Raw genomic sequence first — 18,761 nt, 5'->3', positions numbered from 1 at the left:
TCAATAAAATACTTATAACTTATATTTCAGCCGGCTGGTGAGACTACAGCATGATGACTGATGTTAGGTTTTCAATAGAATTTTTATTAAGTTTTCAATGTGTGTTTAAAACAAGAACAGGAACAAATGCAAAAAAGACTGGGAGGGAGGTACTGTATGGTGACACTGCAACATAAAAAGAAGGTCTGACACTCATTTAGGTTCGTTAGTGGTTAGATTGGATATGTGCAGCAAACAAGTAACTCTCTTACTCTTCCATTGACTTCCATTGTTTTAAAAGAGCACCACATGTGGTGCAAAGTGGTACTGCAGATAAAGTACAAATTCAGTGGATTTATAGACAATATTTGTAAAAAATCTTATCTCAATGAAGAAACTCAGCAACAAGCCGAAATTTTGGGCAGATGATCCTCACATACAGAATGATATATGGTAAAATTAAAAAAAATCCTGTTAACTGTCCACGTGGTGAAATGAGAAGATGAAAACAGGCTTTTTGAAAATCAAGCCCAATTTAATAAACATGCTCTGACAATATGATAATGTTAACAACCAAAGTTAATGCATGGACATGACCTTATAATCCATACATGAGTGGGAAAAAAATCTGATGAATTTGTGTCACATACTTTTTGAATGACAAGCCCTCAAAGGTGGTGATGTTTTTTCACATAATGAATTTATAGCCATTTTCAGAGCTTTGCAGAGGGGAAATTACACAAGATACACCTGATTTGATTGGGTTGTTTAATTCAACAGGAAAATGTACTTCTATTCACATAGTTTCACTAATGTGTGTGAAATACCAAAAGAGCCAATAATGTTGGAAGTTGAACAAAAAGGATTGTTCACCACGATGCTTAAAATGGCTTGAAACTTCAAAGGGCTGTAGTTTTGGAACCATTAGTGATACAGATATACTATTTAAGATTTATGCATAGGTTTGGTCTACAAACACCCGTGATTTTTTTCAGATTTTTTGGGAGAGGGTGACCTTCCAGCCACTGGGTGATTTGACACGGCATGACCCCTTATCTCACCATTCCAGTCATATATCGCACACCCTTCTTGTCCTCTGCATCCTTGGTCCTGGATAAGCAGAACAGGCACAGTGGAGAATGGAGGGAGAGAACAAAGCAGGTAACACTCAGTGTATATTTGGGACAACACATTAAGTAAGTAGCAGAAACCTAAGCAAGAGGCCATCTCCAGCAAGAGGCCAGCAAGAGTTTTACATACCCATACACAGCTAACCATTTGCAAGGCTGGTTGGGGGTGCCACAAGTCCACACAAAAACTATAACAATAAAAACATGAAGAATGATTTTGTTGGGGATTACTTTCAGAGTGATCTATGCCCTATTAACCTGACTACACTTTTCAGTTATCCAAAAAAAGACATTTGTCCTACTTACAAAGATCACTGACCTAATGAAAGGCAATGCCCTCTTGTCACGTCAGTCTCTTCCATGCAAACTTCGCTATGTATTTGACAAATTACTTGGCAGATAAAGCAATCAAAATTACACCAAGAACACCAAAACGAAATGTACAATTACTGAAAACTAAATGAACTGAAACCGATCATCAGTTGGAGTAAAAACTCCTAGGCTACTATACAGACGCTATACCTACTGTCCCACGACCACGCTCGTGCCACACTCGCCTACTGCTTGTGCCACTGTCCCGTTTGGATGAACAGTAGTGGCACAGGACTGGACTGGCAAGGGACACAAGAGCCACGCACCAGTAACAACAACAAAAACTTATAATAGTCTAGGTTTTGCTCCAACTGCTTCCCCTGAAATTCATAATTGAAATCCCCTCGTTCACGAGTCGTGGACACTAGCCTATATCATGTCATGTTCAGCCCACGGTTCAGTTCATAACGCCATACAACTCGTCATCTAGCAAGCTAGTCTATTTCAGGTTTAAAGACAATAACTTAATCACATTAATTTCCTCCATTTTTCACCTGAAGAGCGTTAATCACAAACCCATTGATAACCAGCACATCTGAATATAGAGTTACCATGCTGTATGGAATGTATTTTATCAATGTAGCATTTAATATGAGAACAGCTTTCATGTTCCCCCTCATAGCATGTCTAACGTTAACACTATGTATGTGAATGAGCTGACTAGCTAACGTAAGCTAGTAAGCTAACGCAATCAGGTTTGAAAAATATAGCATTATAAACATAATAAAAATCTGTTGACAACCAACCTATCATCTAAAGTTGCCCTACTACAATAGGCTAACCAAATGTGTTTTGTCTGAAATTCATTATTGACGTAGGAACATTATCTTTAAGCTAGCCTCTCTCCACATCAAGGTTTGCAGGCTAACTTTTGGCTTTAAAATTTCGGTCAACATTTAAGCTATAAATATCAGTTACAAGCAGCACAAAATCCTCAAAGAACAATACCAGTATCTAATAGTGCAGTTGGTATAGGAAATGCATATGACAATTAAAAAAACGTCGTACATTCGTCTACTTACCACTGACAATATCAGGCAGAAAGCAATGGAAGTCAATGGGGCTACAGCCGTGAATGTCAAAGTTTGGAACTGTTGAGCTCAGCATAAAGCGGAAGTAGCGTGGAAAAAGCGCCGCCATTGTTTCCTATCACTGGTGCCTTAATAGACCTTGTCACTCCCCGATGTGAGTCGCTACCGGATGTGAGTCGCGCATGCGTCACTTTGCTACTTTGCGACTACCTGTGCTGTTAGACACAGAATAATGACATTAGCCTACACAGCAGTAATGTATTATTTAGCGTAAGGCATCACATTTTCACGGCATGATCTCTAATGTCAGTTCTAGATTAGAGGCTGAAGTAGCCTGCTAGCGAGAGACTTCTGTAATAGCAATAAAAATTGACCTACATAACGAAGTTTGTTCACTGCTGGCAAGTAAGTAAGCAATCAAGCACAACAAAGGCTGTCACTTGAATGGCGTTTGCTAACGTTATAGCAATCAAACAATCTTAGATAGCTAAAACGTTTTTGAAACAGAAAAGTGAATTATTTTATGGATTTCAGTCGGATCCCTTGGCGTTATGCTGTAAAACCTATCAATCTGAGCATGCGTGACTCACATCGGGTAGCGACTCACATCAGGGAGTGACAGACCTCTCCAGAATATATCCCGCCTCCTAGCTTCCGTATCCATCCAACTTCCGGTCGTGGATTGTCTATGGGAAATAACATGGCGTTTTGAAAGATCGTACCTGTCAAACTCTGTAGGTGACAAAGTAGAAAAAGCTGCTGGGCAGATTGGCCTACACACTTCTGCCATCTAGTTTCCACTGGATTTTTTTATTTTCGGTGCCGTTTAAGAAATATAGTCTATAGTATATTACTTAAACGGCACCGACAATCAAAAAATCCAGTGGAAACTATATGGCAGAAGTGTGTAGGCCAATCTGCCCACCAGCTTTTTCAACTTCGCTACCTACAGATGTTTTACCGGTATGATATTTCGAAACGCCATGTTATTTCTCATAGACAATCCACGCCCGGAAGTTGGATGGATACGGAAGTTACGGAGGCGGGACTTATTCTGGAGAGGTCAATGCAGGGGCTTACCTGGGCTTCAGCCCAGGGGCCTCGACCAATGAGGGGCCTCCTAAATAATGGAGCACATCGTACTGCTCTTACATCCATGCAGAGGCCCCCTTTGTCTTCTCCAATTCTAAAGTGTAACAAAATGTAACAAAACGTAATAAATTCCAACGGGTGTAGAGGAGCTAGAGGAGAGGCTGAAACTGACTGACAAACTTATCATACAAACTCTGGAGATAACGTGGGTAGGATTGAAGCAACGATAAACGAATGACGTGGATTCCTGTAACTGTCCATGAAAACAGAAGGCATAGCAGGTAAATATCGTAGCAAATAGCCTGGAAATGAAACGGCTTTAAAAACATGTATTTCACTTGTCTCATTGGAGTGAACGCAGAACATGGGCTGTGGCGCAAAGACATGAATTAGTGATCTGCATCTCCGTTCACCAACAGCTAAGTTTGTGCTAACCCATTCGCACATATAATAGTCTATGTTATGTTGTCTCCCTTGTTAACGTGAGATATGTCTCCATGTAGTGTAGTGATAATGCATAAGGTAGCCATGTTCACGTCACCAGCTTGTTATAGGCTAAAAGTATTTCTGTCCCTCCCAAACTGCGTTAAACTGGTGTGTTAAGTAGACAGCATTTAAAAAAAAAACCCTGGGGAACCCCCCGACACGACAAACACGCACTTTTGAAAAGCTTTTAAACGTCCATATGTGTAGCCTACCCATCTTAACTTAGCCTACAACATGTGTTGTAAAAGTTCAACGCTTGTTTTCATGCAGTAGGCTAGCCTTTTTGATAAGCGATGTCATGGGTAGGCTGACGTGATTCGAGGGCATTCTGTTCCTGTTTATGTAAAGGTTTTACATAGGCTGAATAATAGGCTACACTGCATATTATTAACCAAAAGCGCACGCTATGTGTCGGGTCAGATCGCGGGCCGGGTATCATTTAATCATAATTAATATTTGCGGTTGGGGGGGGGGCCTTAAAAAACATATAGCCCAGGGGCCTCGGGTGGTATTAAGGCGCCCCTGTTTCCTATGGAAGTCTATGGGAGTGTCGCAACTCTCTTTATATGGCTCTGGCCAGGACGGCCTGTTCTGGACAACTATGTGTGCCTGATGATCATGATGATCCGGGGGCGGAATGATGAGGCAGCAGTGTGGTCTGGACCTAATGACAGATTCGCAAACAACGGGAACTAGAAACCCAAACAGAAAACACAGGAGCTGAGGGCAATGGAACAATTTTGAGCGCAGAGAGAGAATGAGAGAGAGAGAGAGATGGAGAGAGAGCAGGGGCATATGAGAGAGAGGGTTTTATAGCCTCAATGAGACCTGTCTTTTCTTAATGCAGAGGGAAATGAAATGATCATGAGTAAGGGAAGGCAATGAAGCTGTAGAGGAGTCTTGAGTTTCATGTTTGTGTTTGTGATGTGTGGACTCGAACTAATGTGAGACAGAACACTGTGAGACAGAACACTGTGAGACAGAACACTGTGAGACAGAACACTGTGAGACAGTCCTTTGTTTCCTTTTCAACAATGTTCCTTTCAGACATTTGAAACTCTTCAGTAAATTAATAAGTCGCATGTTGAGGAAAATAAGACAAAAAAGAAAAAGTCGAAACGAAAGTAATGAAAAAGAGACATCCTAATCTGGGCGGGATTGAGTGACCTGGTTATTTCTGCTGACAGTTCTTCCTCCTTTTGCAGGCGTTTTGGAAGCCTTCCAGTGAGGGCAGCAACGTGGATATCTAAACGGGTCTCCCGCATTCCTGGGGGGATTCCGGAAGGGTCGCCGGAGTGACAGCTTGTGAAAACTGCCTCCCCGGTGGGACCATTCTCCGCGAGGGCCCTCCCCGTCCCCCCAAACAAACAGCCCATATGTGACCTCTGACCTTGGGGGGTAAAAGTCTTGTATCTCTCCTCCATAAACAGGCCTTTCTCACCTATAGGAGTTCAGTGTTTTTTTGTTCAGGAACCTCAAACATACACACCAATACACAAATGAACATTCACACATACACATCCCCAAGGGCATATAGGGCATATACAGGAAGTGGTTATGAAGAGGAAATCAGAATTAAGGCTTTTGCTATTCTGTTTTGTAACCCTGTCAGGTCTTGGTCTACTGTGGGACTATGGCTGAAGCCCAAGCAGCTCTGCCCACAAGCACACCTGCAGACCCAGGGAGGGTGCTGGACATTCCCAACACTGCGGCTTTCTGTTGCTTCGCGGGGTCTATTGTGTCCGGGGATGTTTGTGTGGGTGTATGATTGTGAGTGTGAGTGTATGTGCGCGTGGGTGTGTATGTAATTCTCTGGTGAAAACAGTGAGATGGTGGTCTACAGTGGACTCTGAGCAGTGTCTCTTTGCTGTCAGGATGATATTTGCAGGGCAACAGAATGCCCAAACTAAAAGGCCTCTATAGTAAAAATAGTAAAAAAAAACGGCCCCTGTCCCATAAACAACCTCAACTTTGTCCAAGTCACGTTTAATTGAAAGGACTTTAACATTGTTCACAATCGTTCCTTTGTGTCTTTAACTCGTAATCAAGGTTTGCTTTCCTACCCAAATACCCAAATATAAACAAATTAAATGTTATGTTGTTTTATTAGCCAGGTAAAATGGCAGGTTGATGGTTGAAAGGAGAAATTGGCACAGAAAAATAAATGGTGTACTGGCAAGGAGGTTGGGCCAGCCCAGTGGATTATGATGTGAATGGACCAGAGCTGGAAAAACCTACAACAGCGCAGAAACCGTTTGTCATTTTTAGTGTCATCAGCAATGTTATTTAAAACTGTGAAGATTCATGTACTGGACTTGAATAGGTAGTTGGAAAGAGCCTGACTGCACTTTGGGCCGTCACAAGAACCTCTTCCAGAGATCCAAAAGAGACAGTGTGTTCTCAGCTAAAGCAAACCAGACAGGACTGAGCAGGGGAAGCAAACATTACTTATCCTGTTTCAGAGCACGACCATGAGCAAGTTAAGAAAATGGATTACTTCAAGAAGTCATACCAAGTGCCTGAACCAAAATGTGTGAAAGGGGAATTATTTTATGGCAATCAAGCGGCAAAAGGGAATCAACAGTATAGCAGCGTATGATTATTTTAAGATACACAAAAAATAGGTGACAAAGACAGAGCAAGAGAGAGAGAGAAAGAGAGGGGAGAATTAAAGAGGGTGCGGAAAGAAGGAAATTTGGAGGGTTGTGAGAATGCTGTTGTTCCTTCCCAAAGCCATCTTGGCTGATGAGGTGACACGTGCAGCCAACATGCCAACACACTCTCCACTGTGCAAAACCCAAGTGAGCAGCAAGGAAAGGGCTAGATTAAAATCCCAGCTTTCTGGCTATAGTCCAGTCACTTACTCACTCCCTCTGTCTCTGTCTCTCTCTCTCACACACACACACACACACACACACACACACACACACACAATCATCATCATCTCTCTCTCTCTCTCTCTCTCTCTCTCTCTCTCTCTCTCTCTCTCTCTCTCTCTCCTAGATAGTGTTTTGCTGTTCTGAATGACAAAGACAAACATGCTCGTTCTTGCAAAGACACACAAACACACACAAACGGACTGCTCCAGCATCCCCTGGCAAAGGACACTCCTGTGGTTGGACGCACCAAACAAGCGGAATCAGACCCAAGTTCAAGGCCCCATGCAGGCCTCGTCCCGAGCCAGCCTGTCCAGCCCAGGCAAACAGCCTGTTCACTGCAAACAACAGCTACAGTCTGTCCATGGCCGTCCATCCCTCATACCCCAAAATGTTGCCAAGTCATTTTATAAATGCTTTGTTTAAATGCTGTTGGAAATAGTAGTTGATTATAAAGTCTGTTGCAATTTTCTGTATGGTTCTGGACTGGTAACTTGTTAAGCCAACATGTTCTAACGTTGCATAAATATTAACTGCAAACACATAGTGGAGAGTTGATTTGGTTTATACCAGACAAAGTATAGGCCTAACTAGGCTATTTGATCATGTAGTCTATGTTTGGATCATAGGCATGATGATTCATTCATGGCTTTATAAAATATCAACATCCCATGTTGCTTTTAGAGTAGGCTATTCTACCATTGGCTCAAATAGTGTGAAATAAATCTAAAATAAATAAATAAAAGTAGAATTGCACATAGCAAGAAGCTGGTCTGAGGGGCAGTCTGGTGTTGTGCTATCTCACAGTTTTGACCATTTTTATCAAAAAATATTTTGAAAACAATCAATGGTATTATCTTAATATTCTGGCAAGTTTAAAACATGATGGTCGAAAGTGGGCCAGAGGTGGCGATCCGATATCTGGAAATCTGATCTCACTATGGGTTTGTGTTCACAATTTGGTCCCCCTCACTTTCAAAATATCTCCTGCGCCCCTGCTTAAACATACTATTTGTGTAACTATTAAAGCTACTATTTTTGCCATGACTTTGAAGCCTATTTTCTACTAATAGTAATGAGTTCTGCTGAATAAAAGCCATGTGTGTTGCAGTCATCATTGTCCCTTGTCCAAATGAGAATAGACAGGGCCAGGTGTTAAAGATGGCAAAACACTTTTTTGGCATGTTAACACTCCAGATTTTCCATGGTTGTACGCCATAGTTTCCACAAAACACAGCCAAGCCAACTAATGTAGTTTAAAGCTGCCAAACATAAGTCAAATGCTGGTGCAAGAAAGAGCGAGAGAGAGAAACGACTTGCTAGTCCCTGCTCCCATACCTGTTACATCATGCAGAAAGCTTCTGTGGTGCTTCTGATCACAAAGAGACAGAAACTGTGTGTGTGTGTGTGTGTGTGTGTGTGTGAGAGAGAGAGAGAATGTGTACATGCGTGTTTGTGTGAGAGTGTAGGTGAGAGAGAACACAAAACTGTCTGTGTGTTTGTGTGTGTGTGTGTGTCTATGTGTTTGTGTCCTGGTTTTATTAGGATAGGAGTGATGAGCAAAGACTGATTGGCATGGGGAGATTTCACCTCATCCAAAATCTCCTCAGTGGAAGCCCTCGCCTATCCCTCAGGTGTAATCAATCATGGTGCATTAGCCTAATGTGAGGTGAGAGAGAGATATGTGTTTGGCATGGACAGCCACACAGCTATGCACCAGCAGGAAGAGCAGCAGCAGCCCAGGCAGAGGCAGTTAAAGTGCAGCAGGATTCACAGCCTTAAGCCACCGACCTGGATGAACACAACCATGGATAGAGAGAGAGAGAGAGAGAGACAGACAGAGAGAGAGAGAGAGAGACATGCCATATCATGGCTAATCTTTCAATGGCTGCTCAGACTAATCCAAATAAGGTTGGGTGTTGGGATGTGGGTGCTCTACCACAAATCACTTAGTGACCTGAGCATGGCAGCCAAGAGATGTAAATTAGACTGATCCAACCACAGGTAATTAATCTTCAGCAACACCAGAGAATTGATTATTCATTCATTAACTATTTAACAGGTATGCCAATTTGTGTGTGTGTGTGTGTCAGGATAAGGCGGAAATAATACCATTGCTTTAAAAGGATGTATTGCACTAGGTTTTGTTCTTTTTTCTTTATTTTGAGCAACAGTCATGTGTGAGTAGGGCAGCACAATTATCACAATGTAAACCAATGCAATTACCTAATCGCAAAGGCTACAAATAATGATGCACAGCCAATCTTGTCGCATTACTGATTTTTATGTTCATGTCATCTTCCTCGACTGTGCCACTTCTGATTGGTGAGCATGACTAGTGTGTGAGAAGCACAGCACTTCGGACAGGTAACCTTTCAGTAAATCAGAAGTGTTGTACTTCTCATGGACTATTCATGCTCACCAGTCAGAAGTGGCACAACTTAAAAGAGACATTTGGAATACTGAACTGAATCAATTCATTGACATTCCAAAAAATCATATTGCGAATTGCAAACGCAATATCTGTCAGAAAAATTGCAATGAGATATTTTCCTCAAATGGTGCAGCCCTATGTGTAAGCAGTGATGGAAATATTCAAAGTCTTTACTTAAGCAAAAGTACAAAAACAGCATGGAATCTGGAAACAGTAGGCCTATACATTTTAAATAAAATTCCTGCATGAAAAAAAATCTAACTGTAGTAAAAAAAAATACATAACTTTTAGCAGCATAATGCAGATAATATATTAAAGTAAAAGTACTGGTTTAGTTCCTGTGATAACTATGTTATGACATCATTAGCTGGATGTGGTGTGGAAGCCAGTTTGAACTACTTGATATACAGTTCTGACACCAATAAATGAGGGGTTGTGAGATGATTCATATGAGTGCAACAAAATACAAGCCAGATATTAATAATAATAAAAAAACATTGATCAATCTAACCTTCAAAACCATATGATATTCTGCGTCATTTGAACTCATCTGAAACTAGCTGCTTTGTTCTTTGTCCTGAAGATTGACACTGGGAATTCATTCTTAAGAGTTTGGCTCGTGTTAATTCAAGCTCACAGCTTGCCTGGAGACACACTAATGGAGAGATGTTTGACAGAGGTGCTGTAAGGACATTTCTCTGGCGATCTTGTCAGCATTTCATTCGGCAGTCATTGCCTCTTTATTCATGCAACAGCTTGTCATGGGCACAAAAAAAGAAAAAGACTCTCCAAATGTCCTACAGACAAGATGAGAAAAGAACAAATTATTGATGGTAAAATGGATCGCTGAAGCACAAGTTAACCATTCAGTTCCACTGTTATAGAATGGGGCTTGTTTAAAAAGTATTCTCAGTCCCTGTCAGGCAATGGATCCTGTCTTGCCCTGTGATATAACTGGCCCAACTGACTGACTGAATATTATGATAATACCACAGTGGATACAAATGAGAAAATGTATGCAAAGTAGGCTAAACCACAACCACAAGAAGGTTAAAGAACTATTAAAGGGATACTTCACCGATTAGCATTGAGCTTTGTACCAGTAGAAACCTGGTAGTATTTTCGAATGACCGTGCTTCTCTCTCTCATGTCCCCCTGAGACGAGAGATATCTGTATGTTTTGTCTGGAAAAAAACCTCCGATAACGCAAAGAAATCGTCATTTTGCCTCATTGGAGGGTTTTTTTGGCCAGAGGCTGGAGACTACGGGCTGTATTTTGCACTCTGGCGCATGGCGTAAAACTCGTTTTCCTCCCAGCGCCAAGTTTAATTTGGTATTTTGCACAATTATTTTTTAAACAATGCACCCAGGGGTTTGGTAATTAACAACCTAGGGAGTGGCCTGGCGCATTGTCTAAAAATCGCTATTGTACACCTGGTCAGAAGTCTATGGCGAGTTGTTTATACATTATGTTATTTTAAGAGCGCATTGTCAACAGTCATATTGGCGGGTGCACAACGCACCATCCTTCTATCATCCATGAACACACACTAGCGCATGTCCATGCAAAACATTACAAATTGCACGATTACAATGGATAACATAATTTGAATAAAGATATTATGAAATACTGTACATCTCATGATAAGTAGTTATTCACCATCATTTGCAATTAGGGGAGAGGCGAGAGACACGTATGGAGCACACCTGAAGACGTACTGTCACGAGATATAAGCAACTCCTCTGCAGGATAAATGTTGTTTTGTTCAGTCATTTGAGCAATATTTGGGTAAGTGTTTCGATAGTAACCCATTGTCAGTCAATAGTGAAAGTAACTGCATATAACTGTCTTTTCGTTGACTGACACCTTGGTGAAGTTAGTTTCACTTTGCCAATGAGTTCAAATAATAGACGAGTGCAAATGCGTGAAGGCTATGCTAGGTTTAGTAAAGCATGGTTTAGTGGAATGACTTTTCCATACGGTCTCGCAAGCAGCCTTCTTCAAATGCGCCGTTGAATGTCAAAATACCGATGCATTTATTTGACATCGGCGCTTTGCACCGTTAAAGGGAATGACAGATGTCATTTTCATTGGTTTAAATGATGTTACGCCTCAAACACACCCATATGACTGATTAAAAAACCTAGGAACACCTTGTTGCGCCATGCGTTTGATAACGAAACCCCTCCCAATGTGGACTGGACATCCTACTAAATTTGAATAAGCTTTTGACAAGTGACGATGCACTTTAGAATGTCATGATAGGGCTCTACATCACTAGTTCCTCATGTTTTCAACCCGCCCATGTGACCAGTCTATAGGTGTGACCTCACTCCCAGAATTTAGTAATAGGGTCTGTTCGAAACAGAAGACGGCTACCTGTTGCCTCCCTCCCTACATAGAGAGCTGTCTCACTAGACATGACTTTGGATTAAATGCATCTTTTAAAAATGAGCGTAGCACAGAATCTTTGGTTAACGCTACGGTATTAGCAAAAGCCGGACGTTTAACTAAATGAACTTACGTAAGCTAGTAGGCTAACAGTGTAAATTAGTTTTATGGTGGCAGATATATCAGACCAGACGCTATTAATTATTACAACAATGGTATATCAGATAGTAAATTGTTTATTTCTCGTCTCAAATCTACAAATCTAAGCAAAATAATGTCACACAAATTACACTTAACCAGATTCAGCAGCCATTACCGATGTCATCCGCCATCTTTGTTTACTTTTCACAGCTGTTTCAGACATTGCGCAAAGGATTATGGGTAGGTTTTTTTCGGTTTTGAACCGGACTTGCTGCCTCGCTCCCCAGTTAGATATTTTAAAAGGCAGCGGTTTTACCCATTTCAAACAGACCCATAGTGTCCGCCATCTTTCCTTTAAGCTAAGCTAACAGGCTAGGCTCTTGCCCTGCAGAGAAAGCTGATAACAACGATGGCAGATGGTAAATTTGGAACTGATATGGCAAATGGGGATTCTGAAGATCTGGTGTGTGAATCCAATGCTTGTTATTACCTGTACAAGGCGCAATACATCTGATGTCAATATGTCAAATGTGATTTTCATGCAAACAAGTAGCCTGATGATTTGCTGGTGGTAAGGTTAGCAAAATAGAGCTTTTTGAAAATGTCCATATGAAAAACAGGACCTATGGCCTCAAGATTGAGTGCAACATAAAACAATGATCGTTTAAATTTTAGAATCCTTATTAATGGAAAAATGTAACACTAATGAGTCCCTCTTTGTGCTTGGCTACTTCCTGGGGGAGTTGTTTGCTAGGGCAGCGAACAGCAGTGAAAGGCGGGGAATTCTGGGAGTTGTTGGCTTTAATCCACATGAGCGCTTTTTCTTGGTCAAGAAGGCACTGACTTCAATGATGACTCCACATTTCAACTACATGAATGACTTAATTTAAATACACATTCATCTTCTCAGCGGTGAAATGCTCCTTTGACACTAGCATAGGGTAAAACACAAACACAGCAGTGAAGGTTACCACAGTCATAAATTGAGACACAATGACCAGTGGAGTGCTAGCTAGCATAGCTTAGCATTTCATTCTGTCATAAACACAGCACTCTCTCTCTGCCTGATGTACTAAGAATTAGCTCCAAATTACCGCCTGTTTTTGACGCTATTTGCACCTTAACTAATTGAGTGCCTTCCCATGCGTTGAGTGCCAAAAAACATAATGTAGCGTCGGTGGATGTACATGTTTAACGTGAATGAGTGTCTCCCAGAATGCAGTGCGAGTGAATGCTAGAATGTGTAATGTCGATTATAATAGTTGTAGTTACGTTTAGCATGTTGTGTATTTGTTAGCGTGTTAGTCTCTTTGGTTGTACCTCATGTGCTTATCCTCGTGTTGATGTGTGTGGTAAACCCTTATTGTGTGTAGCATGTGCGGCTGAGACTACCCCTGTGTTGCCCTATGTAGTTGTCTGTGTGCGTCTGAGTCTTCCTGTTCCAATAAATGGCCGGCCTGGCCAAAGGTGAATCTTGTCTGAGGGTGAGATCGCTACATTGGTGTCAGAAGTGGGATTGGCCCCTCCAGGGGCGCGAAGATCTACGCCAGATCAAGACGGAGAAGAAGGCCGAAGACCAGACCAGCAAGATGGCGGCGGACCTCAGCAGATGTTCCAATGGTCCTTTTAAGGACTAGCCAGCTCGCTGAGCTCGCCACTTCGGAGGATGGAGGACCTGACGGCCCGGCGCGGGACCTGTGCAGGCGACCAGCGGGACCAGCCCTGCACAGCCGACGAGAGCTGCCAGCGCTGGAGGAAGCGGCCCCGGCTGAGGAGTTCCCGACGCCGATGTCGATGCTGCCGTCATCCGAGGATCTCATCCATAGAGAGCGCGAACTCTCTGACGACTTTGGAACACGACCACAGCGGCCGGGTTTACACCGCCAGCTACGGAAGAACTTCCAGATCGTCAGCTGCCGGTCGAGAGTGTAATGGAGTCATAGCTGCTAGTTCGGGAGCTTGCGGTGCTCCAGCTAGTGACCAAGAGGGTAACGTCGACCTGTAGAGCCTTGGGAGCTATCGTTTTGTGGACTGTTTGAGATTTTAAGTGCGCACGTTCCGGTTGACGCAAGTCTGCGCAATGTTTTTCATGTTTTGTGTGAGTTTCTGTGTGTCCCGAGCCTGCTGAGAGGGTCGGGGTCTCCATTTCCCGCCACAGTGGAGCATCGTTGTGCTCGAGAGACAGCCGACAAAAGTTCTACAAGAGGGCAGCGCGAGGAGGGACCTCGACGTGGACAGCTGACCGCCTGGAGATCGGCACACTGTGGACAGGTGGCAACGGCCACGAGCTGTCACAGTAGCCAGAGGGGGCTACCGAACGTCCAGGGGTTCCAGCGTATCCGGGGGTTCGGCTTGCAGTGGGACTGTTTGCTGCTGTTTCAGGTAGCGCAGCTGCACGGCGGGAAACCGAGGGCCCAAGCGACACCACGACCCACGTCTGGCCGGTTCTGGTGCTTGTTCGGGGGAGAACTGATGTGACAGAGGCAGCCGAGAGCCCTTCCAGTCGGGAGGGGTTATCGTGCAGCCGGAGGCTTTCCGGTCACTTGGACTAAGCACTGGGACTGACACCGACGCAGCCGCGAGCGGTGAGCTGAGCTGTCATTGCCGGGGACGACAATGGCTCGGGAGGGGGTTATGTAGCGTCGGTGGATGTACATGTTTAACGTGAATGAGTGTCTCCCAGAATGCAGTGCGAGTGAATGCTAGAATGTGTAATGTCGATTATAATAGTTGTAGTTACGTTTAGCATGTTGTGTATTTGTTAGCGTGTTAGTCTCTTTGGTTGTACCTCATGTGCTTATCCTCGTGTTGATGTGTGTGGTAAACCCTTATTGTGTGTAGCATGTGCGGCTGAGACTACCCCTGTGTTGCCCTATGTAGTTGTCTGTGTGCGTCTGAGTCTTCCTGTTCCAATAAATGGCCGGCCTGGCCAAAGGTGAATCTTGTCTGAGGGTGAGATCGCTACAATAATATTACGTTTTTAGCTTTTTTTTTTAATTACGAAACTAGACACTCTAACACACCTTATATGTGATTTTGGCAACTTTGTGATGAATGGAAATTAAATATATGACGATCGAAAACTCATGAAAACGCACAATCTGGACATTTTATCATAACTCGGTTGCCGCTTTGGATCGAATCAGTGACGATTGCACGTCAGCTCAAAACCAGGCCATTTTCGTGGGTCTATCACTAGGTGGCAGTCTCGCCAGGTCTCGATGATGACTTCCCGGAAAGTTTACAGGCAACACTTCATATTTCATGAAAGACGTTTTATCTCCATTTCTAGAAAAAAACAGCGATTTTGATGAAAACTAGCCACTGTTTAGCTTGAGATTTCTCAGGAACAGAGGCGTGTAGAAATACACGGTTTGCACCCACTGAGAGCTTAAAGTCTCACCTTTTAAACGAGCCATTGTATGTGTTCATAGCTATAACACAAAATATGCTGTGGCTGTACAAAAATCATCAACAATGGTCTAGATTGCTGGCACTCTAGGACAAAGCTTCCGAAAACAGCTTGGCATTCAATGAGTTAAAACATGCCATCTTATATACAAAACTGACTGCACGTGAATGAAAGCGCATTTTTCTTACCACAGAGCTTTTCTTACTCATGCATGTGCATTTATGGGAAGGTCGAGGGGAAAGTGTGAGTATCTCGCAAAAACAGAGGAGGTGGTTGTAATAGCGATTGATTAGTAGGTATTCCGCCATATGTATAAAAACAGTGCACGTCTGTTTTGCAGTGAAGTATATCTGCCTTTTAAAAGCAGGTGTAATCCAAATTGTGGTTAAATGTGTCAATTAGAGAAACTTTAAAGGGCAACATAATCAGTATTCAGAGCACTAGTTTTCTTCATTGCACTATGTCAAAAGCAACCTTAACTTTAGTTTGCCTTTCTAATGTCGTACTTTCACATTCGCGCTATCCATTTCCCAATCTGACTACGGTAGGCTATTAAGTCTGTCATAGCCTACGTGCAGTGAATAGTTTGAGTATTTTTTAAAAGCGGCGTAAAACTATTGCTCTGTAAGCAGTGGTGCCAGCAGAAAAATTTGACAGGGGTGGCCAGGGGAGGCCATTGCAAAGCTTGGGGTGGTATGCCAAAACGGGGCGGGGGGGAGGGAGGATTTAATATATCACATATAATATATTAGGACATAAGAAGAATTTGGCTCCAAAATTCTCCATTTTAATGCATTTTCATAAATAATTTTTTAAATGATTATTTTGTTTTCGGAACTGTAATTGGGTAATTGTTATTTACTCAATCAAAACAACACAAATGCACTTTTATTGAAAAACACAATTAAATAACATGACTTGATTAAACATGATTATAGCGTCTTGGAAAAGAGCTCTTCATATGCTAGGCTATATCGTTTTCAAGACAGTCTAGCCTGTCAGCCTTTATATTAGGTAAAAATACTTTGTGCTGCATCCATGCCACCTGAAGCATGCTGGTAGAAAAGCACTGTTGATCTGTGCATGCCATGACCAACTTATGATTCTTTGATTTGGAAAGCAAGTTCATTATTTTGGGCTGCTATTATAATATATTAGAATTTTAGCCCAAAGTCGGATAACATGTAGAATTTTGCTACAATTTCAAAACCGGATTACTCGGGATCCGCTTCCTGTACAGAGGAATGCTTATCCTCTTATTTGGTAAGGTCTGCTGTTTATTTCGATATATGGTTTGCTATGTTTTGACTAAGGTGTTCGTGAGATATACCACCGAGAGTAATTGGTGTGGAGATGGACAAAGCGCTGTGTGCACAATGGAAATATTATTAAATGTCATGTAGCCTATTTCCAACGTTTATTTTTCTCGCAAAGCGTTTATCACAACACCTAGCCACTAATATCATTGGAAGGTCAGGTTCTGCTCTTCCACATGATATCTGTATAATTTCTGTGTGATAAGTACTCAACAGAGAATAATGGGTGTGAATTTGGACACATTTTGCCTCCGTCGGCCACATAGCCTTGGTGACGCCCGTCTGTAAGTCGCTTTTTAATGTTGCCATCGGTTAACTCCATTCAGCTGCGCTTGTATGGGTTTTTTTTCTGCCATTAATAAAATTAAAATGAAAACAGTGAAATTAAAATGAAAAACTCGTTTTGCCATTTAATTTTCAAAGTGTCAGTGCAATTATCCTGCCAAATTTAAAAATAAAATGAAATATATACATTTGGCTTTTAATTTTCCTGATAAACACGATACATTTGTGACAAAAATAAAAATAAATTGAAAACGTCTATTTGTCATTTCATTTTCATTACCATCCTGGTATATTACTGCCAAAAATGAAAATGAAAATGTTAGTTGGAAAATGAAAATGCAAACTTCACTTTGACTTTGCCTTTTCCTGACAATGCGCACAATGTATGCCAAAATGATAAATAAAATGAAAACTGACACCTGCTTGCGATTTATTTTCCATTTCTCGATTTTCATTTTCATTTTCAAGTTCACAACATGCAAATGAGCTGCATTGTTAATGAGATGTATGTGGGTGGTGCTCTGGTGACGACAAATTAAATGCGCCTACCATGATCATGATTTAGCTTTAGATCAATAAACGCGGTTGGTTGACGGCAAGATGGCAGCCAGATCGGTCCAAGACGAGGCCGTAGCGGCCCTAGAGTCCCCTTGTATCACACGAGGCCGGCCCAGGCAGGATATCCCTGCCGAGACGATTACAGCCTATGTGCAGTTAGGAATGACAGCAACAAAAATCGCGAGCCTGCTCAATTCGTCGGAGAGGACAGTACGGCGTAGAATGCAGGAGCTTGGATTTAGGTACTGTCCTCTCCGACGAATTGAGCAGGCTCGCGATTTTTGTTCTTTGAAAAGTTTATAGTTTTTGAGAAATAAGGGATTAAAAATGTAAAAAAACCAGGTGCGGGTCCACCTGCAATGTCAGTTTCTAAGCATACAATCTGGCGCTCCCTGGACTACACATCATGTAATTAATCGCTTTTGACCACACTGCTTCCAAGCATATCTCAATTCTCTTCAAGAAAGTTTACGTTCTTGGTGTCTGCTTCGTCCAACAAACTACGACGAGACGGACGTTTTCCTACTATACCCAATGTAAGTTTAAATTAATTTGTGTTTTTTGTTCGAATGGAGTGTGTGAAATCTGTTTTTAACGACTCAGCAGTGGCGTAACTATAGTAGGTGCAGCAAGTGCAGTCACACCAGGGCCCGTGACCTCCCGGGGCCCGTCGCTACCCCCGCCCTGCCTCCTTTTTTTTTTTTTTTTAGAACTTTAGAATGTTAGAGCACGGAGTGTGAAGCGTCACTTTGACGATCTATTGGAAGATGAACGCTTAACCGATGCAGAGAGATACTTCAAAGTGCAGGTATTTAATGCAACTGGACATCATAATCAGTAAGCTCTCCCAAAGATTTGCAAGTAGCCTATGCGGGAAACTTGTCATGTGTTTGAGTCTTTACGTCCTATGACCCTTCAACTCGCAGGTGATGATGAACTGCTTGAAAAGGCAAGACGTTTGTCAGACCATAGCAGGGACATTGCACCGACATCCCCAACACAACTCCTCTCATTCAGGTCTTGCTTTAAAGCAGAGATTTCACAGAAGTCATCTATTTTTCAACTTGCCAAAATGCTGGTGGTAGATTATGACAGTGTAACATCCACATTCGGGGAAGTGTGTACTCGTGTTGTTTATGACATTGCCTGTGACTGTGGCAACAGCTAAGCGATCTTTTTCCAAACTCAAACTTATTAAGACCTATACCTAAGGAGCAGCATGGGGCAGGAGAGGCTCCGTGGGTTAGCTATCCTGTC

General features: G+C 42.3%; 1 long non-coding RNA gene across 1 annotated transcript; it reads right to left on the bottom strand.

Moving 5' to 3' along the window:
* Window positions 1-1,042: 1,042 nt before the first annotated feature.
* On the bottom strand, window positions 1,043-2,621 carry LOC143122558 (uncharacterized). The gene is made up of 3 exons (XR_012986721.1): window positions 2,504-2,621; window positions 1,240-1,297; window positions 1,043-1,089 (listed from the first exon to the last, which is right to left on the bottom strand). It is a non-coding gene; the product is annotated as an uncharacterized LOC143122558 (long non-coding RNA).
* Between the last annotated feature and the right edge of the window lie 16,140 nt (window positions 2,622-18,761).

This window comes from Alosa pseudoharengus, unplaced genomic scaffold (assembly GCF_046254945.1).
Source record: "Alosa pseudoharengus isolate Yale_2024_CS ecotype anadromous, Long Island Sound unplaced genomic scaffold, YU_APseudo_1.1 YU_APseudo_1.1_scf_14, whole genome shotgun sequence".
Lineage (NCBI taxonomy): Eukaryota > Metazoa > Chordata > Actinopteri > Clupeiformes > Clupeidae > Alosa > Alosa pseudoharengus.
This window is presented reverse-complemented; position numbering and strand designations above follow the sequence as displayed.